The 27,385-nt window shown below is 42.3% G+C and overlaps 1 long non-coding RNA gene and 1 pseudogene across 4 annotated transcripts in view; one reads left to right on the forward strand and one right to left on the reverse strand.

The window, feature by feature from the left end:
* The window catches only part of LOC116154661 (uncharacterized), a 42,803-nt gene extending 22,224 nt beyond the window's left edge, over positions 1 to 20,579 (reverse strand). For all 4 annotated transcript variants that reach the window (XR_010382446.1, XR_010382445.1, XR_010382447.1 and 1 more), the window contains exons 1-3: positions 13,805 to 20,579; positions 12,952 to 13,041; positions 6,223 to 6,349 (exon numbers count right to left, since the gene is read on the reverse strand). This is a non-coding gene — a long non-coding RNA (uncharacterized LOC116154661). The remainder of the gene's footprint in view (positions 1 to 6,222; positions 6,350 to 12,951; positions 13,042 to 13,804) is intronic.
* Positions 7,657 to 12,963, forward strand: LOC116154986 (serine/arginine repetitive matrix protein 3-like; annotated as a pseudogene).
* Positions 20,580 to 27,385: the final 6,806 nt, after the last annotated feature.

Here is a 27,385-nt window from a genome sequence, read left to right on the forward strand (position 1 = left end):
CCTGCCCTCCTTTATACCCTTATGGTCAGTCTCAGAATTTCTCCTCACAAAATTTCATCTACTGTGTAAAACATTAAAACAAAGCAAGCATGTGCATTTTAAGCAAGTAAGTGTGAATACAATACTTTAGCTCATGGAAATGTAGGTGCGGCTTGTTTTCTAGTTGCTTGTTTCCCAGCAGCACTATGCTTAAGGCATTAATTACAGTGACCCCACTTGAAGTGTGATATAAAAGATAATATAAATCAAATTTAAGATCAGTTACCAAAGATTTTTGGTGGGAAACAAATACTGGTTCAGTTGACATGCTCAAGGAGCACAAATCTTATTTTCTCTGCAAGATGCTCTGGCTCTCAATGTGAATCCATCACTGGGAAAGGGCATGATGGCTTCCAGGCACTGGACAATGGAGAGTGTCTCCTTGTCACAAACTATAGTTGGAAGCTTGGCATCTTTCTACCACAGTCATCATTATATTTTCATTCCCTTCACTTGTGTGCACGTGCAGCTACACACACTTGATTTTCAAGCACCTGACCACAGCCAACTCCCACAAAACAGACGTCAAGTCTCCACTGTGCCCTTTCCAGTCCTTTCACTGAACTGACCCCTAGAGGAGCGCTCTCTCCTCGCGTTTTTCTGTGTTGTTGCATTATGTGCATTTTCATGTCACCAGAGTCCGAAAACAGTACACTGATTTATCTGTCCCTTAGAGTCAAACAAGGGAAACATATGTGGTAGGAAAATGCAATGCTAAGGAAAAGCTATTAAAGAACACTTTATGACATTAGAAAATACACCACTGGACGTATTCCTAATACCGTCCTTTACAATGGAAATTTTAATGTCTTTTGGGAAACTGCCCTTCTAGTACACGTGCTTGGTTATACTATCTAATGAACACTTCCAAACATTGCTTTTTACTCAACTAGTGAAAATATCATAGGTAATGTATCTGAATAGTAGTTGCCTGCCCGTTCAACAACCCTACTGAACAATGGAACGTGTCTGTGCTGCCGGAAGAGAAATGTACTAAATTATTACCATGAAGAAAAGCAGCGTGCGCGCTAATCAAGAAATCAGGTTTGAAGGGTAAACATTCGGTGTTGAATTTAACAGTCTGACTCCAGTTTGATGCTTGACTACTGACAACTTTCAAGCCACAGCCTCTTCCTATTGGACTATCTGGGCAAGCTGATAAAAAAGCCTGAGGGCTTCCTCCTCTGATACCAAATGAAGTTCAGACCTTAAGTGGGTAAGCTCCCCTGAGCTCCACCCAGTCACCATTCCCTGGTCTCTCAAACCATTTTCTTAACACTGTGAGAGTCTCTGCTGTCCCCTGGACACACTGAATGGTGTGAGAAATGTTCTCATTCCCCTTCAGTGTTAACATCAGTCTCAGCGACCAAACTGTGGGCAGGGCTCCACCCCAACCCAGTGAATGGCCACAAGTGCACATGACCAACAGCAAAACATGTTTTGGGGGTGAATACATAAAATTTCTAGTTTATTTTTAAGACAAAACTCATGAACACTGATTTCTTCAAATTATTTCACTGAGCAAATACAAAAGAGACACTTCATGATTTAAAATGTTTCTAATATTCTGCAGATGCTTACTCTTCCCTTCACGTAAATCACAGTGGACCTCATGGGGTTTTTTTGAGCAAAAAAAAAGGACAAAGAACCACAACTGATAAATGTGGATAAAAGGGAACCCTCCTACACTGCTGGTGTGAATGCAGTTTGTTGCAGCCATTGTGGAAAACAGTATGGAGATTCCTCAGAAGACTAAAAATAGACTTGCCCTATGATCCAGCAATCCCACTACTGGGCATATAGAGTTCCCCAGAGGGAACTCTAATTCAAAGAGACACATGCATTCTGATATTCATAGCAGCACTATTTACAATAGCCAAGACATGGAAACAACATAAATGTCCATCGACAGATGACTGGATAAAGGAGCTGCCATCTATTTATACAATGGAATACTACTCAGCCATAAAAAAGAACAAAATGTCTTTTGCAGCAACATAGATGGACCTAGAGGTTGTCATTCTAAGTGAAATAAGCCAGAAAGAGAAAGAAAAATATCATATGATATCACTTATATTTGGAATATAAAGAAAAAGACAAACTTATTTGCAAAACAGACTCTCAGAGAAAAAACTTGTGGTTCCTGGGGGAGAGGAGATAAATTGGGAGTTAGAGATTTGCAGATACTGATATATACAAAATAAACAACAAGTTCATGCTGTACAGCACAGGGGACTATAGTCAATATCTTGCAGGAACTTATGGAGAAAAAGAATATGAAAATGAATATATGTATGTTCATGTACAACTGAAGCATTGTGCTGTACACCAGAAATTGACACAACATTGTAAACTGACTATACTTCAATAAAAATATATATACAAAAACACTGAAATACTAGACATAACATTACATGAGAAGGGAAAGATTTATACAATGCAAGTTAAAATGATGCTGAAAAAATGTAAATGCAAAGATATGCCAAGTCTATAGATTGGAAATCAGTATTGTCTAGAGTCAACACTACCACAGCAATCAACACATTCAAATCAATCCCTAGTGAAAACCCAATAGCATTTTCCTGAACAGATAAATCCACCCTATGATTCACATCAAATCTCAAGAGACCCTGAATAGCAAAAATAAACTTGAAAAGAACAAAGCCAGAGATCTCATGCTTCTTTACTTCAAAACTTATTCCAAAGCTACACTCATCAAAATAGTGCAGTATAGGCATAAAGACAGAGGAACCACTGGAATAGAACAAGACATCAAAAATAAACTCTTGTGTGGCAGTAGGGGTATAGTTCACTGGTAGGGCTTGGGTTCAAACCCAAGAACCTCCACTAAAAATATAAGCAGTAAATATACCTAACATCCCCCACACAAAAAATAATAAAATAAAAAAATTTTAAATACACTCTTGTGTTTATGGGCAAATAGTGTTCCACAAGGGCATCAAGACCACTTAAAGGGGGAAGGGCCAGTCTGTTAACAAAAAGGTGTTGAGAAAACTGGGTAAGCACAAGCAAAAGAATTTAGTTGGACCATTATCCTGCATTGCAGACAAAAATTAACTCAAAATGCTCCTACTATCTAAACCCTAGACCACAATGTATAAAACTCCTAGAAGCAAACACAGGAAAAGATTCTTGATACTGGTTTCACCAATGATCGATCAGATGTAACAGCAAACGCACAGGCCCACAAAGTAAAAACAGACAAATTGGACCAAATCAAAATTATAAACTATTGCTCACTAGTAGAGCAAAAAAAAATCCATGGCATAGGAGAAAAGATCTGCAAATCACGTATCTGATGATACATTAGTACAAAGAATATATAAAGAACTCTAAAAGGGTCTGATCACCAGCTCCACCATGGCAGGGGGCTACCCCAATTAACCATCCCGCACGTTGCAAATATAAAACAAAAACCCTAGGAGTAACAAAAAATAACAAAAACAAAAAACCTGATGATAAATAAAATTCACAATCATTTATAAGGCAAAGACGTGTACAAAATGAAAGCAGCAGTGCCGTAAACAAAACAAATGATGGTTCTTCCCTGAGGCACCACGCCACTTCATAATCTCTCATTCAGACGCTTCAAAATCACACGTGCAGGCAGAACACACACACAGGTGATGGAACAGGGGGCATCGACAACAATGTATGGAGTCAACAGCCTCACAGATGTGAGGATGTGAACTTGGGCACACCTGTCCCCAGGAGAAACGTCTATACTTCTGATTGAGGCTCAGAGGGGATGGTCATTACTACAACACTGTCACGCGGCCCTTGAGACAGGCTTCTGTGACATTTCTCAAAGCAAACAAACAAACAAAACTGGAAAGACTAGCAGGTCAAGGTCTTGTGATGCTTTCTATCCCATATCCTAGAACACAATGACCACTCTGCTGAGTGGCTTCAAGAGGTGGTGCCGCATGTAGCAGGAAAGCACTACAGCACACGAGAGGTTTTCTCCATCAAAACCTTCTGTTACCCAGCACTCCCACCCCACAGAGTCCACAAGACGTTGCCCACTAAACATAGTTGGATTATCACAGCAAAGAAATGGAATTAAATTTCAGACCCTAGGACTACATACTTCAAAACAATTTAACAGGCAAAGTCATACAAACTAAGGAGAATACACAATCAACAAAGGCCTGCACTCCCAGCCTGGGCAGAGCAGTACAAGACCAAGAAATGGAAGATATGAGGCTGAGGTCTTATGGGGCCCTGAATGGGACCAGGTGCTCCACGCACAGATGCCAAAGTAAGAGTGTGAGAGAGTCGTCCACGCTCCCCTTGTAAGATTTAGGATCAAAAAGAGGATCCCTCTGTCCACTGTCCTTACAGCTTTCTGAGTAACACTCACAGAAGATCCCATCCACCTGGCTGAACACACCCCTGAAAAGAAGAATGAGGGATCTCAACAAGCAGAGCGGACCTGAGACAGCTACGTCAGGTCCGGAGGTGCCAGATGGAACAGAGAGCGGCCGAGTTTTCCGGAACGTCTTCTGATTACATCTTCCAAGTCCGGGACCAAACCCGGACAGGCTCAGGGGCTGGACTCCAGAGGTATCAGCTCTGATCTCTGTGGACCAAGAACTGAGCATCCTACAGGATCAAGTCCATTCGGGAGGAACTCTGATTTGAAAAGCTACATGCACCCCAGTGTTCATAAAAGCACTATATACAATAGCCAAGACATGGAAGCAACCTAACTGTCTACAAACAGATGACTGGATAAAGAAGCTGTGGTGTATTTATACAATGGAATACTACTCAGCCATAAAACAATAAAATAAAGCCATTTGCAGCAACTTGGATGGACCTGGAGATCGTCATTCTAAGTGAAGTAAGCCAGGAAGAGAAAGAAAAAGACCGTATGATATCACTCATACGTGGACTCTTAAAAAAAGAAGAGAGGACACTAATAAAATGAACTCATCTACAAAACAGAAACAGACTTGCAGACACAGTAAACAGTCTTATGGTTACTGGGGTAAAAGGGGTGGGAAGACAGAAATTTGGGAGTTTGAGATGTGCAAATGTTAACCACTATACATAAAAATAGATTAAAAAAACTATAGCACAGGGAATTATATTTAATATTGTGTAATAACCTTTAACGAAAAAGAAAATGAAACTAATATATGTATGTATACGCATGATTGGGATATTGTGCTGTACACCAGAAACTGACACATCATAACTGACTATACGTCACTTAAAAAATATAAAATAAAAATTAAAAAAAAAAAGTCGAGAGGGAGAAATGTGGGGGCAGGAGACCCCTATAAAACAGCCCCCATCGTGCTTCTACAAGTCGAGCAACAAGTTCAAAGAAGCCAGATGGCAAATCCTGTAGATCATGAAAAACACTCTGCCTTTGTCTCTGGAAAGGCCGCAGCACCACGGGAGGGTGAAAGAACGCAGTTTACAAGTTGCAGGACAGAGTGATGATTTAACAGAGAGATTTCCTGCAAGAGTTTTCAATAAATAAACTTCCATTTTCCCAACAAACTCTCCACCATGAGAAGAGGTTCCCAAACACTATTCATGGTGTTTTCCTCTCTGCTCTTCCAAGATCTGACCTGTGTTTACACTTTTCATACATTCCCGCCCGGTTTGGTTTTTTGCTGTGATCACTCCCCACAGTCCACGGCTCTTTCTAAAATGGAAATCCTGCTCAGATTAGAAACAAAAATTCCTGATCTTCAGAAGGAAGAAATACAAAGTCCTGTGACTTTTCCAGAATCACAGGTCTTAGTTCAGCTGCGGAGTGACGACATTACAGGTGGGCCTGGAAAATTATTTCACATTCATCCACCGCTTGCCTCCTTCCAAATGCAGAGGGAACTTGTAATATGCAGATATCTAGCACACATCCCAGAAATATCAAGTCAAAAGCAAGGGGTAGACAACAAAAAACTGTGTATTATTTTTGAAGTTTGCCATTAAGCTTCATAGATAATTCAGCTCCAGGACAGCCCCTGATGCAACATGAAACTGGCAGATCATCTGAAGAAAGGGTCAGCTGAACCTTGTGATACCACATCATGTCTGAGTCAACAGGGCTTTCAGATCAGTCAGACAGAACAGGGGCTCCCAATAGGCACACAGAGAAAATGCAAACACACCCACCCAACTTCTAAAGGGGAGTTCCCTCACCCAGGGAGAGCAGGCTCCTGCAGGTCTCCAACATCACGTCCCTGTACAAGGCCCTCTGAGCAGCGTCCAGGCACTCCCACTCCTCCTGGGAGAACTCGATGGCCACGTCCGCAAAGGTCAACAGCCCCTGAAATGAAAACACATTTTACCAAGGGGCCATGAGGAGAGTTCTATCCTCATACAAAATGAAAAACGAGAGACGTAAGGGTCAATTTAGTTGAAGTACGTGTTTTGACAGTCATGTTAAGGTATTTGGAGCAAATAATGGGTGTCTAATTTCCTATGCTTTTTCATAAGATGATATGATATCCTCCAATTAATATGGGTTTTTCATCTTTGTGGAGAATGCATGAAACATGTATATAAAACTCAACACTGGTTTGTCTATGTATGAGTGTTAGACATTATGTTCTACATACCGAGTGTTACTCAGTATCTAGATGAGCTATCTTCAGAAATGAAAAGGTCCACAGACTTCAAAACAGTCAAAATCTTAAATTACGGTAACAAAAGCAGTGACTAAATGTGTCTGCACAATTTCTATGTGATAAACATTACTCAAAATAAGTACTTTACAGGCATGAACTTGAATTATCAACAAAACAGCTCATTAAATAAACACCTGGTCCCATTTTACAGAGCTGAAAACTGTGTCACACTCTGAGAAACTCAACTCAAGAAGCTAAGAAATGTCACAACAAGCACCTGAACTCAGAGACCTGAGGCCTGGAAATGAAGCTTAAGAATCAAACAGTGAATTAACAGAGCATTAAAAGTATACTGACAGAGGGCTCCCTGAGACAACTTCAAAATCAAGTCCAAGATGAACAACATGGAACAGCATAAAAGGTCACTAGAGATGTGGGAACACACACAGGCACATACACATAAAATGTTAGTAATCTTACTACTACTTAAACCATTAACAGGATAGTGTAGAAAAAAATGCAAAACCATGGTGTATACTGAAGATATAATTTAAAATGACAAGATATAATACAGTTTGAAACTATAATGGCCTTTATCAAAACCATAGACTTCGACATCCATCAACTCATGCACACACATCTACACAACATTAACTGCAATGAGAGGACTTGCCTCTCGATATTTTAGGACAATTTTTTAAATCATTTTTCCCATTTTCCAGTAATAAAACATTGATAGAAAATCGGAAAAGTTATTAGTATTGCACATTATATTCATAGATTAAGAACAAAAATTATCACAATAGTAAAGTCAAAAACTTCTAAGAGAATTAAAATTCAAGGCCAAAAACCATGGGGAAAAAATACAGTTATTAAGCAAGAACAGTTCACCAAATATGATCAGAAGGAACCACTCGCCACATTCCCTCTGAAATTACAGTGGAGGGAAGGGGGCTGGCCAGGGCCCCTGCCTTTCACCACCGAACAAGGTGCCTGAGCGGGGACCATGAGAGGACATAACAGGAGGAGACACATCGAGACAGAGTGTGTGTATCAGAAGGCTGGAACTGTGAACATTCACAAATCTTAGGACAGGGAAAGGCTAAAAGTGAAAGGACGGAAAAAGATACTCCATCCTAAAGAGAGCAGGCGGACTACAAAATACAGACAAGATAAAATAAAGACAAAAAACATTACATAAAGCTAAAAGGATCAATTTACCAAAAAGATAAAACAAGTAAAAATATCTATACATCTAACATTAGATCTCCCAGAAAAATGAAGCGAACATTAACACAAGTGAAGAGACACACACGTGTACAGATCACTCCACCAACAGCAGACAGCACCTGCTTCTCAAGCTCACGTGAGTCTCCACGATGGACCACACACTAGGCCACAAAACAAATCTTAACAGTTTGAGATTGAGATAATAAAAAATAACTTCTCTAAACACAATGAAATGAAACTACAAACAGAAGAAGGACAATTATTCCTCATACGTGGAAGTTAGACAACTCATTCTTAAATAACCAATTGATCTAAAAAGAAATCACAAGGGAATTTTCAAATATCTGGATGAAAACAAAAACACAACACACCAGGATGTATACTGTGCAGCAAAGGCGGTACTGAAAGTGACGTCTACACTGCTAAGTGCTTACAATAAAAAAAAAAAGCTCAAATCAGAATTCTATTTTTCCATCTCTTAGAAGAAAAATAAAAAACTAAGTCCAAATTCAGCAGAAGTAAAGTGGAAAATAAAGATTCAACTAGAGATAAACAAAATAGAAAGTAGAAAAATATAAAAATCAAAGCAAAGAGTTTTGAAAAAATTAAATGGAAAAACCTTTCCCTAGACTAAGGGGAAAGGAAAGATTCAAATAACAAAAAACAGATATGAAAGAGAAGTGACTAACTGATGGCAGAGAGAGGTTTTAAAGGATTATCAGGAAGTACTGTGGAAAACAAGGCGCCCACCTCTACGTGGGACTCCGAGCCCGGGCTATTTCTGGCCCTGGCGCGGCTCCAGGCAGGCGTCCGCATTTGCTGCTGGAGGCGGCGCCAGGCCGGCCCGCAGCGCCCAGCACCGTCCCTCCCGGGAGCCCGGCGGCGGAGCTCGCGCATCCCGGCCGTCGCTCCTCCACTTGCTCTGCAGACGAGGGAAGGTGAGCGAGTGGAGCTCCAAGTCCGGGCGGCCCTTGGCTTCCAAGCAGGAAAAGGACGGCGCTGAGCAGCGAGGGCGGGGCGGGCGGCGCAAGCGCTGGCGGGGAGTAGAAATAAGGGTGCTGCCAAGACCCGGAAAACCACAACTCCAGGGAGGAAACCAAGGGGCAGAGGCAAAAAACTGGAGGAGGAAGAAGAGGGCATCTCTCAGGAGTCTCAGAGGAGGCGCAGTGACCGCGCCGAGTGCCGCCGGCTCCCTGGCCGAGGAGCAGTTTCCTTCCCGAGCTGGACAGCTCCGCTCCGCTCCCACCGCCCCCGCAGCTGCCCCAGGCCCACGCATCACCGCCACCCACCTGCGCCCTCACCGCCAAACTACGCCCACACCAGCCGCTGCAGGGCCCCCGGCCCGAGTGGGAAGCAGTTTTCCTTTCATTTCAATTCCCAGCGACCCCTCTCATCCACACGCCACACCTGCCCCCCTGGACGAAGCTGACTTCCCACGTCACCGCTCCCTGCGCTGCTGATCCCCACTCCCTCAGCGGTGGGGACATTGCTGGCTGGGCTTTTGGTCTGGGGGTCCCTTCTGACCCCTGACTCTTCCCTTTGGCTTCCCATTAAGGGGCCTGGGAGGGCTCCCCTGGCCTTAAAAGGGGGCCAAGCCCCATCTCCTTCTGACATGGCTCACTCCCACTGTGCTAACAGCAGCAGGTGTGGCTCACACCCATTTTTCTTCCCCACCTTGCCTAGTCCCTGCACTAGGTTGGGCAGCCCCCTACTCGCCCTAAGCAGGTTCTAGCCCATCTTGCCCTCACCCTGGAGTCTCCTGCAGTGATGGAGATGCAGAGCCACCTTTATCCAGGGGAGGCCCAAGGGGCCTGGGTTTCCTGTGGCAGCCACTCAAGGTGGGCTGGAGTCATGCCTCCTCCCCATCTGCTTCCACTCTTGGCCTGTTTACCCTTCCCTTACATGGGGCACTAATAACAAGGAGCTAGCCTTGCTCACTCCCACCCTTCTGCTCCTCCCCACCCGCCAAGGTTCTGGTTTCATCTTTCCTCTGGTCAGAAACTACCTCTGGACAGTTGTGTTATTTTTTGTTCAATGTTTCATTCTTAGACATCCGCCACTGCTGCTGCTACCAGCGCCAAATGTTCATCCTTGTTGCCTCCTGTTCTGCCCATATTCCCCTCCTCCAAGATGCTCTTGGAGGAAGGGGCCTGGGGCAGAGCAGGCTGGGTTACCGACTACCCCAGTCCCAGGGAAGGTGGGGCCCTGTCCCTAGGATGCTGCGGCAGAGTAAGGAGGGGGGGCCTGTTTTGACCAGCAGGTGTAGGGGCCACCTTCTCCCCCTGTTCTGTCAGGGAGGAGGTAGCCAGTATTTGTCCCAGCCTGGGGCCCCCTTCTGGTTTCCTATTTGCAGTTACTTGAATAAAAAAAAAAAATGAAAAAGAAAATAATGCATCCAAACTACATAATCTGGAAGATACAGGTAAATTCTTAGAAACATACAACTAACAAAACCTTAACCAGTAAGACATAAAAAATTTGAATCAAATTGTAACTAGAGACATTCAAGTAGTAATCAAAAAATCTCAAAGAAAAACCCAGGACCAAATGCCTTCACTACAGAATTCTACTGAACATTTGAAAAAGAATTACCTCTAACCCTGCTAAATATGTTACAGCTGAAGAGGGAGCACTGGCAAACTCATTCCATGGAGCCAGCGTAATTCGGAAACCAAACTCAGAGAAAGACCCAACAAGAAAGAAAAAGTAGAAACCAGTATCACTAAGGAATACTGATGCAAAATCCTTAACAAAATACTAGCAAACCAAATTCGACACATTTGACATCATGACCAAGTGTATTTTATTCACGTTAAGGAGTAAGGAGGAATGAAGAAACAAAAATCAATTAATGTGAATCACCACATTAATAAATTACAGGAAAAAACCACACAGGATCATCTCAACTGATGCAGAAAAAAGCATTTGACAAAATACAGGAACCTTTCAAGATGAAACACTCAACAGCGGGGGAAGGGGGTAGCTCAGTGGCAGAGTGCATGCTCACCTTGCGTGAGGTCCTGGGTTCAGTCCCCAGTACCTCCTCTAAGATTAAATAAATAAATAAACCTAATTAACTCCTCCCAGCAAAACAAAACAAAAAGTAAATTAACATTTTAAAAAATCATCCAACCAACTAGAAACAGTAAATTATCTCAACATAATGAACACCATCTATGAAAAAAACACAGCGAACATCATACTCAATGGTGAAAGAATGAAAGCTTCTCATCTCAGATCAGGAAGAAGGCGAGGATGAAACCTTATCTGCACTACTGCTCAACAAAGTACTCAGAGTCCTAGCCAGACGTTTCAGACAAGAAAAAGAAATCTGTTATCCAAATTAAAAGTCAAATTTCCTTCTTTCCTAGATGACGAAGTTTTATATGTATAAACAGTAAAGATTCCACAAGAAAACTGCTAACTCAAAAAAATTTTTAGAGAAGTTGCAGGACACAAAATCAACATGAAAAATCAGTTCCATTCCTATACACAAAGAACAACGTCAAAAGAAAATAAGAAAACAGTGTTATTTACTATAGCAGCAAAAAGGGATGAAATACTGAGGAGTAAATTAGCCAAGAAGGTGAAAGACTTGCACACTGAAAACTACTACACATTCCTAACAGAAATCCAAAACATAAAAATAAAGAGAAAGATATCCAGCACTCATGGAAGACCGACTACCCTTAAAATATCCAAACCACACCAAGTGTTTTACAGAGTCAATGCAATCGTTACCAAAATTCCAACAGCAAATTTTGCAGAAATAGAAAAAAAAACATGCTGCTCTACACTGGAATTTGACACAACATTGTAAAAAGACTGTAACTCAATAAAAAAAATGTTTAAAAAATAAAAATAAAACATGGAAACATGCAAAAAAAACCCAAAAAAAAAAAAAAAACCACATGCTAAGTCACAGGGAATCTCAAGTGACTACAAACTGCCAAAACACTCTTGAAGAAGAAAGATGAAGCTCCCAGATTTCAGAACGTATCACAAAATTACCAAGATGGCATGTTACTGACATAAACACAGATACATAAACCAGTGACAAAGAACACAATGCTCAGAAATAACCCTTTCTTATGTGTAAAATGTATTCAAAAAGGTGCTAAGACTACACCATTGGAAAGAAGACAGTCTCCTAACAAATGGTGCTGGGAAACCGGGTGCCTACGTGCAGAAGAATGAAGCTGAAGCCTTACCTGCATCAAATCAAAAACGCCTGTGTGTCAAGGGGCACAACCAACAGACGGAAAAGACAAAATATGAAGAATGGAGATGACAAAAGTGATTTAAAGGATTTCCAACACTCAGCAATGCAGGTTGAGTTCACAGTTTAAAATAAATGATCGAAGTGGGGGAGGGTACAGCTCAGCATGTGAGAGGTCCTGGGTTCAATCCCCAGCACCTCCATTAGTAAACAAATGAATAAACCTAATTACCCCCCTCAAAAAACAAACAAAAAAGGCCCAAAAATAAATAAATAAATAAAATTTAAATGAAGAACAGAATCAGTGGGTAAAATAGATGATGGAATAAAATACCCTGTGTATCCCTGATGGCCCTTTCTGAACTTCCCATTCCATTCCCAGTCGTTAGAGCTGTGTAATCAGTGACGCACTCCAAATGCTTCGAACGTGTTGTAAAAAGAAAGAACAAATTTCTCTATGTTGGTCTCTTCCAGAATTTACCACGTATTGTGCACATTACTACCTGACTTCCCCGTGCAGCTTCTTTCTCTGGTTTACAGAAAGCGGACAGCGCACCCAGATGGGCCCCTAAACCCTCCCTGCTGCCCCACAGCACTGACTCCGCGTCTCCAACCCACGGGGGTGAAGCCCGCCCAGGACGCCGCCCGGGGAGCCGCTTCACAAGTCCCAGGTCCAGAGGTCCCGGGAGTGGAGTCTGAGTGGGGAGGACAGGCGCTGAGGGAGGGTCCCGGGTGACTGTGGATGTACAGGTGTCAGGCAGGACGCTGCAGAGTCAGACAGGATTAGCGAGTCCAAGGAAAAGGGCATTTCAGGAAGGACAGACTGAGAATCCAGTGAGAATAGGACTTTACCTGAGAAGGATCCATTTCTGACTTCTTTTTTTCCTCTTCCTCCTCTTCTGGACTTTTCCTTCAGGAAAGGTGAGTCTTTAGAGGTCAATCCTGAAAGTTGGAAAAATGTCCTTTAATGCTGAGAATCAACACAGCCCTCCCTGTGCCACAGCCACACACACAGGGGAGACCTCACCACGTGGGACAGACAGTCCTCTGCTGCCCACTGTCACAGGAGGGACTCAGGACAGGAAACTCCACACACAGACCAACAAGGGAGTTTCCCCACACTGTCCTGAGATCACCCTCCCCTCCTGGTGAGCCCCTCCCCTACAAGGCAGAAGCAGGCGCCTCAGCTGGACCCGACAGCCCCCTTCAGGTCACAGACCAGGCCCTGATCCATCCCCACGCAGAGCAGAGCCCCCTCCCCCTCAGCCCGGATCCCAGCCCTCAGGATGGGAGGACTCAGAGTCAGGATGCTCAGTGAGGGACCCAGACTGGAATCACCTGGGGGCCCATAAATATCATTAAGGCTGGACCCCCACACAGACTATATGAAGGGGAATCTCTGGTCAGAGGGTCTGAAACATGTATATGCAAAACGCCTATTATGAATACAGCAATACTCACGGGAGTGCAGATATGTCCCTGGAAATACTGATTTCTTTTCTTTTGGATATCCACCAGAAGTGGGTCTGACTGTGTGCCTCTTTTACACTTAATTTATTGAACACCCTCCATATTGTTTTCCAGTTTGGCAGAACCATTTACATTCCCACCAACAGTGCAAAAAGGTCCCCTATTCTCTGTTTTGTACCTGTGTGTGCGTATGTGGGGAGGGACAAGAGTGCATAACAGAATATCCAGCACTGACCTGGTAGCAAGAAAGTTGCAGCTACGTCTTGTGAAGGATGAGCCTCTGGACCGCTGATCGCTGTGGTGTTGCTGCCCTCTGATTCCTGGAATAATCCTTCCCTACGTCACAGAATTTTATGGCCCCTCTCACCTTGGGCCCATAGGCACATACCTAGCAGGCCCACCCTACTGAAAACATTCTGCAATTTTCAGCTGACGACACATAATTTCCCTTCTGTAGTCAAACAAACTCAGACTCTCCCAGAGCACAACACAGTCCCCACAGGACCCAAGCTAACTGCCCATCCTGCTATACAATGACAGGAAACACTCCAAACTGCAGTAACTCGTGTCATGAGGGAAATGTACTTAAGACACCCACGGAGTCACTAACCACAAGACAATACGTTCACTGACAGTGACCCTGACCAAGCACTGTCATCTCCAACACGACTGATAAGAGGGATATTTCCAATGACACGCGTGACCCAGTGTGACCCCAAAGCTTCCAAGGAAACATGTCAGTCTTCTGCATCTTTCCAAGTGCATCTGAAACCTTCTTCACTAGGAACCCAAAATACTCAAAGATATCAAAGGTATCTGATAAAATTATCTCTGCGATTTTCCCTCTAATTACTCTATGGCTTGCATGATGATTCTCGCCCTCCCAAAAGACCCCTACAAGTCACGGACTGGAGTGAATGCTGGGGGGCACCTTCTAAATCCAGCCCCTCAGGACAAGGCACCCATCCTCCTACACCCACAGTTCCGTGGGCTCAGCTCAGGCCTCGGTTCTAACACCACTGAAGGAAACGGTTTCTCTGTGCCGTTCCACTGCCATCACTTCTCCTCACGTGTGATGTGAGTTTCCCAATTAAGCCCATGCATGCAAAACCCAGTCTCAGTATCCATCCCACGGAACTGTGCTAAGACACCATGGTACCTGACACCGTTCCATGCAGGCTGCAAATACGAACAAAGCCACATCCTGGTCCTGCAGCCTGAATGAGACATCCCTTTCAAACAGATTCACACAGTCCTTGATCCCACAACTCCACTTAGGACAGGCGCACACACCGCTCATGGGGCTCATCCTGACGCCCACACTGGCTGCCAGGTCCCTCCTGCAGACCCCACAGGCTCCCCTCCACTTTCCCCATTTCTCCGCCTCTCCTCCACGCACGCGTGGGGAACAGGGCTAAAAGGGAAAGGACCTCTCAGCAAAGGCATCACAACAGGAACACACACAAGCTGCCACCCAAAGGACACTGGACATTGAGTATGACGGTCAGGAAGCAGGCCCTCCTGGGAAAACTTACTAGCAGCTGGGGAACTGATGGAGACCAGTCACAAAGGCATTTGAGACCAGCAAGGAAGTCTTGGAGACAGACGGTCCCCAGATTTCTTGTCTCCTGTTCTCCCCACTCACAGGTAATTAAAAGATACTTTAGCTCTTTGAGGGAGGCCACCATCATGCCCCCTTAGGCTCCAGACTTCTACTCACCCTCAGCACAGTGAGATCACTATCCCTGACTCTGAGCAGAAGCACTGATGGAAGGCAAAGCTCCCAACAAGGTGGGAACAGGTCCCTGGATGTGCACAGCCTGGAAGACCTGGGGGCTACAGCACAGCAGTGACACAGCACACTTAACATGGGGACACCTCAGGACACTGCATGAGGACACCAGTTCTGCTGGGCTTTTTAGGACTTACTCCATCTTATGGCTCTTACTTTGAGCAACTAACTAGCCACGTGACATCTCTGACAAGCATTCCTCACAACAGTCTAAAATTACGTACTACTTACCAAAGAAATTTTCCAATACATAAAATAAAGAGAATAAAGTACTCAGGCTTGGAATAAATCTGAGACAAATTTTAAAAAGAAATAATATGTGAATTACTTTTAACCCAAAACTTTGGTGTCAACATTTTGGGAAAAAAAATGAGGATAGAAAAGAATTTAGAAAAGAATGACATGAGTAGAAAATTAGAGGCCACCAAAGATGGTTTCAGAAGTTAAAAATTTATTGGAAAGTAGAAACTTAATGAACTTAAGTCATTCCAAGCTACAAAAGAGTATGTAAAGAAACAAAAAAGTAAATACATTACAAAATACACCACTTTCAAAGTTCCTTTAAAAAAGTACCACGTAGGGACAGTCATTTCTTGCCCCACGTGTCCTCCCCTGACCTCCTTCCATCGTTAGGAAAAGGGAAGAGGGTAATTCATAACTGCCTGATTCATGCCACTGCTCCCCAGGCTGGACAGGGGCTGCAAATGGAAGCTATCTTCCAGTACAAGTAATTAGAAAATGCACAGGCCTTACAGAACGTTTCATAACTCCAGCCTCATCTGTATAATTCAAACAAAATTTAAAATTCTATGGCCGCCAATCATTTTTCATGATTTAATCGTCCCATCGAAACAGCTCACCTCCAGGTGAATCCAGTTTTCTCCTGTATCTGCACTACCGTTTCCTTTCATTCTGTTTGTTTCCCTCTTTTGTCTTTTTGTTCCCCACTCTTCTGCTCTCTCTCCCCTCCTATGTCTTCCCTCACTCCTGTCCTGCCCCACTCTGCAACTCTCTTTCCCACTTGTTGCTCTTTATCTCCAATCTTTTTTTTTCCTCGGGAGAAGGATGGATTTACCACTTGAAATAAATGAGAACACCAGGGATCTTTCCCAAAGCAGTGCCTCCTCTCTAACCTTTCTGATTGCCCTAAATCTCCATATATTTCTGTCTCCTTCTTCCTCCATCTCTGCTTCCTCTCTGGCCTCTGGTTACACCTTTAATACCCCACTTACAGTCCCTTAGGCCCACTCTCTGGTACTCCCTGGTAGCTATACTTCCTGCTCTCTCTTCCTCTGCTTCTCCAGTTACTAGTTTTCCTTTCTCTCCCAGCACCACGACGCTGAGGGTCATGGTTCCACCTGTTTCATCCTCTCCCCCTACTCTCCGTGTGAAGAGCCTCACCACCGTTGCGGTCCCTTCTACCGCTGATCCTGAGCCACTCTCCCTACGACGATCTCCAACACCTGGAGATGGGCTTTTTAATGTACCTCTATTTAATTCACCTGTTACTTTCAAGGTTTAATTTCTTTCCTCTTACTGTCTCTTTTGTCTCTCTACAAGTGCCTCAACCATCCTCTACGTCCCCAACGGTCCTCCCTCGTTCTTTTCTCCTTATCAGTGTTTCTATTTTTCTCTCACACCCCTCACCTGCTTTTCCTGGTCCTCTCGACCCACGTATTTAGAAAGATAGCGACTGAATGAGATGGCCGCCTACCGAAGACACCATTTTCCACCAGGGTGCAATTTGGGACGTAAAAACAAGGCTAGGGATGGTCACCTCTAACTTCCCGGGGTGGGGGAAGGGCTGACTACGTAGAAAGGCCTGAAAAGGACGCGAGGACACGGGCTGGCAGGCAGGGGGTCTCAGGAAAGGGCCGGGCTCCCGAGAATCCTGGGACCCGGGGAGAGGACGCGGCCTCACGAGAGCGAGGCCGCAGGCGCTGCCCTCCAGGGGCCGAGACAGCGAGGTTGGGGGCGGGGGGGAGGGGCAAATCCGCCTCGCGGAAGGCGACGTTACATGGGGAAAGGGATTGGGGGACTGGGGGGGCGGCGGTAGTAAAGCGTTTCAAGCAGGAAAACGGCAGAAAGGCGGTGTCTCCGTGACTGAAGGTAGAAAAGCCAAGGGCATGGACCACTCTCAGGAAATTCAAACCCAAAGGAAAATGATAACCGAAGTAGAGCAACGCCGTCCGGACTTACGTGGGGCCGAAGACCCAAGTGCCGAGGCCTTAGGTCCGTAGCAACTCCACACCCTGAGGACTAAATGAGCGGGATGATGCGGCACAGAACACCAGAAAACAGAAACTTCGCTCTGTTGCGTGACCTCCACGCCGCTCTCCGCTTCCGGTTCCGGGAGAAACTCTTGAGGGTAGAGTAAGAGGCGGGACTTCCGGAGGCGGGGCCCCAGCGAATAAATAACGGAGAGGGCGTGGCCTGGGCGGAGCGCTAGCGGCCGAGGGCGGGGGCGGAGGGGCAGCGAGGCAGCGAGGCCTGTTCCCAGAGTCGCGCAGCAGGAGGGGAGATACTATCCCATACCTTGAAGCAATTGTTTTAAGTTACTGTCTGGAAGAGACTTTAGGTAAAAGTTTACACTGATGTGGACCAGTTATGTCAGATGCCAAGATGTTTTATCCTCAGATAAAAAAGGTTTAAAAATAAGCTCACAGAGAGAAAAAAAAAACATGACAATGAATATATGTATGTTCACGTATAACTGAAAAATTGTGCTCTACACTGGAATTTGACACAACATTGTAAAATGACTATAAGTCAATAAAGAAATGTTAAGAAAAAAAAAAAGGTTTAAATAAAAAGCTGTTTTGCCAGCAGTTAGCGCTCATGATCTGCTGCCCAGGGATAAGCAATCCAGAGGTCCCGGAACTTGGGGCTCCCAGACGGGAAAGAGAGGGGTTGACATGGGGCGTTGGTAGGATCCAGGAACATTTTCAAAATTGGAATTAATTTAAGCAGTTTTAAAATAAATAAGAACTGGACTAGTCTCTGTGTTACTAATGCAAAAAACAAATACAAAACTCTCCCTGGGTAAAATGGGATATATACTGACACCCTACAGAACAGCTTTTCTGATTCATTCACGCAGAAGGGCAAACTGAACACACTGCTCAGTTTCACAATCTCAGGGACAGAACCTGGGATCTGAGACTGGAGGACTAAGGCATCTGACAATTTAGGTCATTAACCATTGCCTTGAAAAAAGCAATGCAGTTCTTTAACTGCTATAAATGGCATTATTCTTTCTTTTGTCCAACGTGTTTTAATTATTTCCTTTTTAAAACCAATTCTTTACGTAGTAGCATTTAAGAGTTGTTTACACAACTCTGTATACACTGATATACATCACTATGTAAGTTCCAGGTTTACAGCATATGGAACAATACCACAATGAATTTAGTTAGCATCCGTAATTTCATACTGATAAAGAGGGCAAAATAGGAGAAAACATTTTTTCTTTTGATGAGAACTGCATTATTCTTTAAAATACCTTTTCTAGCCCACATCTTTGATGAATTACCTTCTGAATTTACATTGTGAATAAAAAATTCTTTAAAAAAAAAAAAAACAAGGTAAAAGTATCTTAGAACAAAATACACCTAAGCTAGAAGTAGGAAAAATGATTAGACTAGAGACAAATGAAATGGAGAATAAAACTACAGAAAATGACAAAAGTACAAAATGCTTCTTTGAAAAGGACAAGAAAATTGACAATTCCTCATCTAGATTAACAAAAAAGGGGAGAAGACTCAATTACCGAATAAGAAAAACATAACATTATAACAGATTACAACTAGTTTTACAGAATTCTTTTTAATTTAGAAAAAATACCCAGATAATTCTATGTCTAAATATAGGATATAACCTAGAAGAAACAGATAAATTCCTATGGAAACAGAACCTACCAACACAGAATCATGAAGAAATTAAAAATCAGAACATGTAACTTGTAAGGAGACTGAATCACTATTCAGAAACCATTCAACAAAGGAGAACCAGAGAGCTTCATTGCAGAATTCTATGCAAGGTTTAAAAACAATATTAATTAATTAATTAAAAAATAAAATAAATATAGGATAACCTAGAAAAAATGGGTAACTTCCTATAGAAACAGAACCCACCATGAGAGAATCATGAAGAAATTAAAAGTCCAAAAAATCCTGTAACTTGTAAGGCGACTGAATCACTATTCAAAAACCACTCAACAAGGGAAAGCCAGAGACCTTCACTGCAGAATTCTACCCAAAGTTTAAAAACAATTAAGACCAACCTTCCTTAAACTTGTCCCCAAACTACTGAACAAAAGGGGACAGTTCTCAACTACCTCTATGAACCCAGATTTATTCTAATACCAAAGTCAAAGACAGTACAAGAAAACCACAGGCTAAAACTTCTAATGAATAATGAGGCAGAAATCATCAATAAAATAGTAAACTAAAATCAACATCACATTAAAAAGATTATACACTTTGCCTAAGGAGAATATGTGAAATGCAAGGATCCTTCCACATGTGAAAATCCTTCAAAGTAAAACAACACACTAACAGAATGAAAGTAAAAACTTCCATGATCATCTCATGTGACACAGAGAAAGCATTCAACAAAAGACAATAGCCTTTCATGATAAAAAAAAAAAAAACAATAAAACATGAATAGAAAAAAACTAGCTCTAAACAATAAAGGACATATGTCAACAGCCCACAGCTAACATCATACTCAATAGTAAAACACTGAAAGCCTTTCTTCTAAGACCAGGAACAAGACACGGATACCTTTTCTCACTATTTCTAAAAATTTATTACTAGAGTTCCTAGAAAAAAAAAAAAGTAGTTCAGGAAAGAATGCATAGTCGGAGTCAGGGGGGTGGGGGTAAAGGTATTGCTCAAGCAGTAGAACACATGCTTAGCATGCACGAGGCCCTGTATTAAATCCCCAGTACTGCCTCTAAAAATAAGTAAATAAATAAACCTGATTACCTCTCTTGCCAAGAAAAATTAAAATAAAAAGAATGCATAGGCAGAAATAGATAAAAGGTACCCCAACAGAAAAAGAAAGCAAAACTATCTGTTTACAACTTATACGATCTAATATGTAGAAAACTCTGAAGATTCTGGGAAAAAAATGCTAGAAATAATGAATAAATTTGAAAAAATTACAATATATAAAAGCAAAATGTAAGAATCAATTAGTTTCCTATATATTACAAATAATCCAAAAATTGAGAAAACGATTCCATTTTCAATAGCATCAATATAAAGCAAAATATTTAAGCATAATGTTATACAGGAAAGGAATTATGTGTCCACAGTAAACTAAAAACACTTGTGAAAAATGCTCAAAAAGGCACAAATACATGCAAAAATATCCCAATTTCATGAATTGGAAGCCAGTACTGTCAAGTTGTCAATATTAGCCAAAACAATCAACAGATTCACCCCAATCCCTAAAGAAATCCCAACCCCAAATTTCTTGAAGAAATAGGTAAATCCATCATGTAACTGATAATAGATTCATATCTAGAATATATAAAGAACTGTAAAAGGGACTGATCACCAATTCCATCATGGGGGCGGGGGGCGGGGGGGGCCTTCCCCAATCAAGCATCTCACACTTTGCAAACATAAAAACAAAAACAACTAAGAGTAACATCCAAAACACAGACCTCATGGTAAAATAAACAAATATCAAGATAATTTATAATGCATAGAAATCTACAAAATGAAAACAGGAAATTTAAGTATCTTAAAACAGATTATGGTTCACCACTGAAAGTATCTGTCATTCAGACACTTCAAAATTAGATCTGGAGATAGAAGGAACAGGGGCACACACAGGCGATGAAAAATGTGGCGTCATTAATAATTTAGTCAACAGCCTTACAGATATGAGGATGAGAAGTTGGACCATGTTGTTTCTAGGAGAAATTCCTACTCTATTTACTGAGGCTCAAAAGGGATGGTCATTAGTGTATGTAAGCAACACTGTCACAATGCCCTTGAGACAGGCTTTTGTGACATGCCTCAAAAACAGGAAAATAAAACTGGAAAGACTCACAGGTCAGTCTCTCATGATAGTTTGCTTCTCCAATCTTACAACAAATGGCCACTCTACCAAGTAGCTTCAGGAAGTGATTCTGTACACAGTAGGACAATATTACAACGGTGGGGAGGGTCTAGCTTAGTGGAGGGGGAGGGTAGAGCTCAGCTGGCAGAGCACAGGCTCAGCATACAGGAGGTCCTTAGTTCAGTCCCCAGTACCTCCTCCAAAAACAAACAAACAAACAAACCTAATTACTAACCCTCCCCAAAAGTAAAATAAAAAAATATATATATATTACAGCATATGACAGAAAGTACTCTCCATGAAACATTTTTTGTTACCCAGTAAACCCACCCCATAGAGTCCACCAGAAGCTGTCCTTTAATTCATGTTGGATTATCACAGCAAAGAAACTGGGTAACATTTCAGACCCTACGACTATGTATTTCAAAAGCACATTTCAGAGGGATAATCATGCAAATTTAGGAGAATATGAAATCAGGAAGAGTATACATTCCATGACTAGGTAGACAGTACTACAAGGGGAAAAATGCATGATATGGAGGTCAGAGCTTATAGACTATCCGCATGGAACCATGAACTCTACCCACAGATGCCACGCGCAGAGCATGAAGACATATATTCTCACCATGTGGGACTGGGGATGAGAAGATCTCTCTGTTGGCTGTCCTGACAGTCTTTCTAAGTAACCATCACAGAGGATCCAGAGGACTGGCTGAAGTGTGTGGCAAAAGCAGAAAAAAGGCTGAGGGATGTAAACAAGCAGACAGAATCATGCAGGTTCTGAGGTGCCAGATGGAATCAAAGAGCAGCCAGCGTGTTCCCATTCTGTGAGTAGGTCTTCCAAGAACATCCAGTGGGGAGGGAACTGGGCAAGGGCCGGGGATTGGAGTCTGGAGGCATCAGCTCTGATCAATGTGGACTGAGAACAGAGCATCCGGTGGAATCCCACCCTGAAGGAGAGAGGAGGGGACAAAAGACTCCAAAAAAACAGCCCGCCTCACGCTCTTCAGAGTCAAAGAACGAGCTCACAGGAGGCACATGACAGTGTTGAACATGGAACACTCTGCTGTTGTCTCTTGGAGCTGCAGCACCACGGAGGGTGAAACCACACATTTCACATGTTGAAGGGTAGAGGGATATGTTGGGGAGAAATAAAACTGTTTGTGAAAGTTCACAATAAATAAACTTTGGATTTCCCAAAAAACTCTCTAGTGATCAGTTTCCCAAACACTATTCATGGGGCTGCCTTTGAGATCTGACCTGTGATCACAATTTGCACACATTCCCAACAATTAGATTTTTTTTTTGCTATTTTCACATCATTCTTCTCAGTCCTGGGCTCTTCTCCTTGCTCCAAAATGCAAATATTTGTATCAGAAACAGAAATCCCTACATATCAAAAGACATAAACATCAAGTGCAGTCACTTTTCAGAATCCCAGCTCTTTCCTCAGCTGAGGAGTGAGGACATTACACGTGGGTCTGGAAAAGTATTTAGCAAACTCGTCCTCCACAAGCCTCCTTCTGAATGCATGGGGACAAGTGCAATATGCAGACACCAGGCTCTCTTAGTAGAAGTGCTGAGTCACAAGCACATGGTGGGAGGAGAGCGGAGAGCTTAGCGGTAGAGCGCACGCTGAGCACACAGAAGGTCCTGGGTTCAATCCCCTGTAGCCCCTCTAAAATAAGTAAACGTAATTCCCACCCCCAAAAATAATTTTCAAAAATGCACAAGGGTAGAAAACAGGGAAGTGGATATATGAGAAGTTTGCCACTGAGCTTTATAAACATGTAAGCTCTGGAAAAACACCTGATGTATCACGAAGTGGGCAGAGCCTTTGAGGAAAAGGTATGTTTAAACTCCTGATGCCAAATCATGAAGCTGTTCATGTCTGAGTCACCGGAGACTGCAGATCAGTCAAGTGAATCAGGGGCTCCCAAGAGGCACAGAGGGAAAATGCAAAGACACCCAAGGGTAGATCCCAACTCCCAGAGGGAAGATATCCTCACCCAGGGGCAGCAGGTTCCTGCAGGTCTCCAACATCACGTCCCTGTACAAGGCCCTCTGAGCAGGGTCCAGGCACTCCCACTCCTCCTGGGAGAACTCAATGGCCACATCCTCGAATGCCAAACTTCCCTGAAATGAGAACACATTTCACCAAGGGGCTGTGAGGAAAGCTCTTATTTGCACACAAAATGAGGAAGAGGAGAGAGGGGTAAGGATCAATTCAGTTGCTGTAAGTATTCTGATACTTCCCTGGAAAAGGATTTAGAGTAAATCATGGATCTCCAATTTTAAATTCTTGTGCTTTTCCACTGAGATTTTGATATCCTTGAATCAATGTGGATTTTTCATTTTTTGGACAACACATGAAATACATATATATAAAACTCAATAAAACAAGCTCATACTGCATAGCACAGGGAACTCTATTCATTATCTTGGAGTAACCTATGGTGAAAAAGAATATGAAAAGAAATGTATGTTCAGGTGTGACTGAAGCATTATGCTGTACACCAGAAACTGACACATTGTAAACTGACTATACTTCAATATACATATATACAAAAGAAAACCTCAACAGCTGTTTGTCTATGCAGGAGTGTTAGATACTCTGTTCTACGCACTGAGTGATATTCAGTATCTAGATGAGCTATGGTCTGAGGGGTGTCTTCCAAGATGACAAAGTCCACAGTAGCTTTATGGAGAGGTCAAAAACTTAAATTATAATAATGCTAACAACAGCAGGGACTAAAGGTGTTTGAACAATTCCTATGTGCTAAGCATTACTCCAAATGCTTTACATGTACTAACTTGTAATCAACATAGTATCTCATTAGAAGGGGGAAGGGTACATATAGCTCAAGTGGTAGAGCACATGCTTAGCATGCACAAGGTCCTGGGTTCAATCCCCAGAACCTCCATAAAAAAAGTTAATAAATTTTTAAAAATTAAAAAATTAATAAATAAACCTAATTACCACCCAACTCAAAAAAATTTTTTTAATTAAAAATAAAAAAAAAATTCTCAGAGTAGTAAAAATAATGTCAAACAAGGATATGGAAAAAATACATTGTTATTAAGGAAGAATATTTTGCAGGGAAAGTATAGCTCAGCGATAGAGTGCATCCTCAGCATGCATGAGGTCCTGGGTTCAATCCCCAGGGCCCCCTTAAAAATACAGATAAACTTCGTTACCCTCCCACAAAATCTTAAAAAAAAAATACGTTGAAAAATTTTAAAAGAGAAAAAATAATAAAGACCACCAATAATAAATATAATAACAATGAAAATGTTTTAAACATTGTGAGAATTACCAAAATGTGAGACACAAACTGACCAAACGCTGTTGGAAAGATGGCACCAAAGACCTCCATGCAGGGTTGCCACAAACCTTCAATGTGTGAAAAAAAAAATTCAGTATCTGTGAGAAGCAATAAAGCAAAATGCACAAAAATCAGGAATATGCTTGTATAGATCAAACAGAAAGTTACCATAACCACAATTACATATGACATTAAGTCAATTAAAAATGGAAAGACACACCCGTGAAATTAACTACAGACGCTGAGTAGTTGAAGGGTATAAATAACGTGCCTTGTTAGTGTAGCTACGTGCTTAAGAAATTATCTTTGCAGCCAGACAGCATGGATTCAAATCCGGATTCAGCCACTTCCTGGGATGGGATTTTTCTGGTCGCATCCAAGTTTCTTTATCTGGGAAATGAGAAAAAACATTAGAACTTATTACAGAGCAGAAAACTCAATTAAGATATTATGCATATAGCACTAACTACAGTGACTCTCAGTGAAAGTGTGATGTGAAAGAAAACAGAAATTGAAATGAAGATCACTTACTGAAAAGAAATGTTTTTGGTTGGGAGCAAATTCGAAGTAGATATTGGATGTCAGCTGTCATGTTCAAAGGAGCACAAAGCTTATTTTCTCTCACAATGCTCTGGCTCTGAATGTGAATCCATCACTGGGAAAGGGTAGGATGGCATCCACACATTTCAGAATGGAGAGTGTCTCCTTGTCACAAGCTATAGTTGGAAGCTTGGCATCTTTCTACCACGGTCATCGTTATATTTTCATTCCCCTCACTGTGTGCACGTGTGGCTCCACACACTTGATTTTCAAGCACCTGAACACAGCCAACTCCCACAAAACAGGTCAGGTCTCCACTGTGCCCTTTCCAGTTCTTTCACTGAACTGACCCCTAGAGGAGCGCTCTCTCCTCCTGCTTCTCGTGCACCTACTTTGTACATGTAATTGTGTTATGTGCATTTTCATGTTGCAAGAGCCTGAAAATAACACACCGATTCATCTGTCCCTTGGTGTCAAACAAGGGACATACGTGTGGAAGAAAAATACAATGCTAAGGAAAAACTGTATTAAAGAATACTTTATTGCATTACAAAATAAACCATATAACATATCCTTAACATCATAATTTAAAAGGGAAATTTTAAAATCTTCTGGAAAACTGTTGTTGTAGTACAAGTGCTTATTTATACTAACGAACACTTGCAAACATTTTTATTAAAATAGTTTAAATATCTTAGGCAATGTATCTAAACGGTATTTTACAGACACGCTTAACAACTATATTGAACAATGGAACATACTGTGCTGACGGAAAGGAAATGTAGTAAATTACTACTGTGAAGAAAAGTGTGGTGTGTCCTAACCAAGAAATCAGGTTTGAAGGGGAAACATTTAGTGTTTAATTAAACAGTCCGCATTTTGTGATGTTTCACTGGTCACACCGATGAAGCCTTACCACAATCTCCTACGCAACCCATCTGGGCAAGCTGCTAAAAAGAGCCTGATGACTCCTTCCTTTGGAACCAACTGGAGGTTCAAACCAAAAGCAGGTAACCTCCCTTCAACCCCACCCACTAATCGCCTTAACACACCAAGCCAGTCACCATCCCCTGGTCTCTCAAACCATTTTTTGAACACCATCAGTCTCCACTGTCCCCTGAGAACGCTGAATTATTGAAGAAATATCCTCATGACCCCTCAATGTTTGTATCAGCACTCATGATCATACCAAACTCTGGGTGAGGTTTCATCCTAATCCAGGGAATGGTCACAAATGCACACGAGCAACATGTTTTGGGAGAAACGAAATGTATATAGTTTATCCATCAACAAAAATGTCCCCACTGTATGTTGTTCAAGACAAAACTCATGATGCTGATCTTTTCAAATTATTGCACTAAGCACTTCAAGCACAAGAGAGATTTCATGATTTAAACATTTTCCAAAATTTTGCACAAAGGTACTATTTTCCCTCATGTTAATCAAGGTGCATGCCATGGGTTCTATTTCAACACAAAAAAGGGACATGAAGAAATATATTCATATAGTGTCTATTCAGAAATAGGGAGCAAGTTTTAGAGAGTGTTAAAAAAAAAAAAAAAAAAAAAAAAAGCCCCAAGCTGGCGCTGCTCGCCCCCAGGAGAACAAGCCAAGATTTCACTGCGGTTTCTCCCCTCCCAGGAACGCGACCTTAAACCAGTCACCCTGGACTTTCCTAACACCAGTGAGTTAACCTACAGGGTAAGACTTCCGTCCTCCATTTACTGAAAAAGGCAACTTTGCCTGAAACAACCCTTCCTTTTACTAACAGCTTTCTTATCCTGCCCAGTTTCTGCCTTGAAAACCTTTCCACTTGGCACGGCTCCTGGAAGCGCCTTTCTTTGCTACATGGCACGCTGCCTGAGTCATGAACCGTTCCATAAAGCCAGTTAGTTTTTTAATTTACTCGGTTCAATTTCTGTGCCTTCACGGAAGTCAGAGTCTGAAGTACACTGTTAGGAAATATCCTGCAACAGAAATATCCTGCAACAGAATGTGGGGAGAATAACTCAAGCACAAACGATGAGCATGTCATTCCCAAACTGTATGCTGTTTGTATCTAAGAAGAAATTATTGTATCATA

Source organism: Camelus dromedarius, chromosome 9 (genome assembly GCF_036321535.1).
Source record: "Camelus dromedarius isolate mCamDro1 chromosome 9, mCamDro1.pat, whole genome shotgun sequence".
NCBI lineage: Eukaryota > Metazoa > Chordata > Mammalia > Artiodactyla > Camelidae > Camelus > Camelus dromedarius.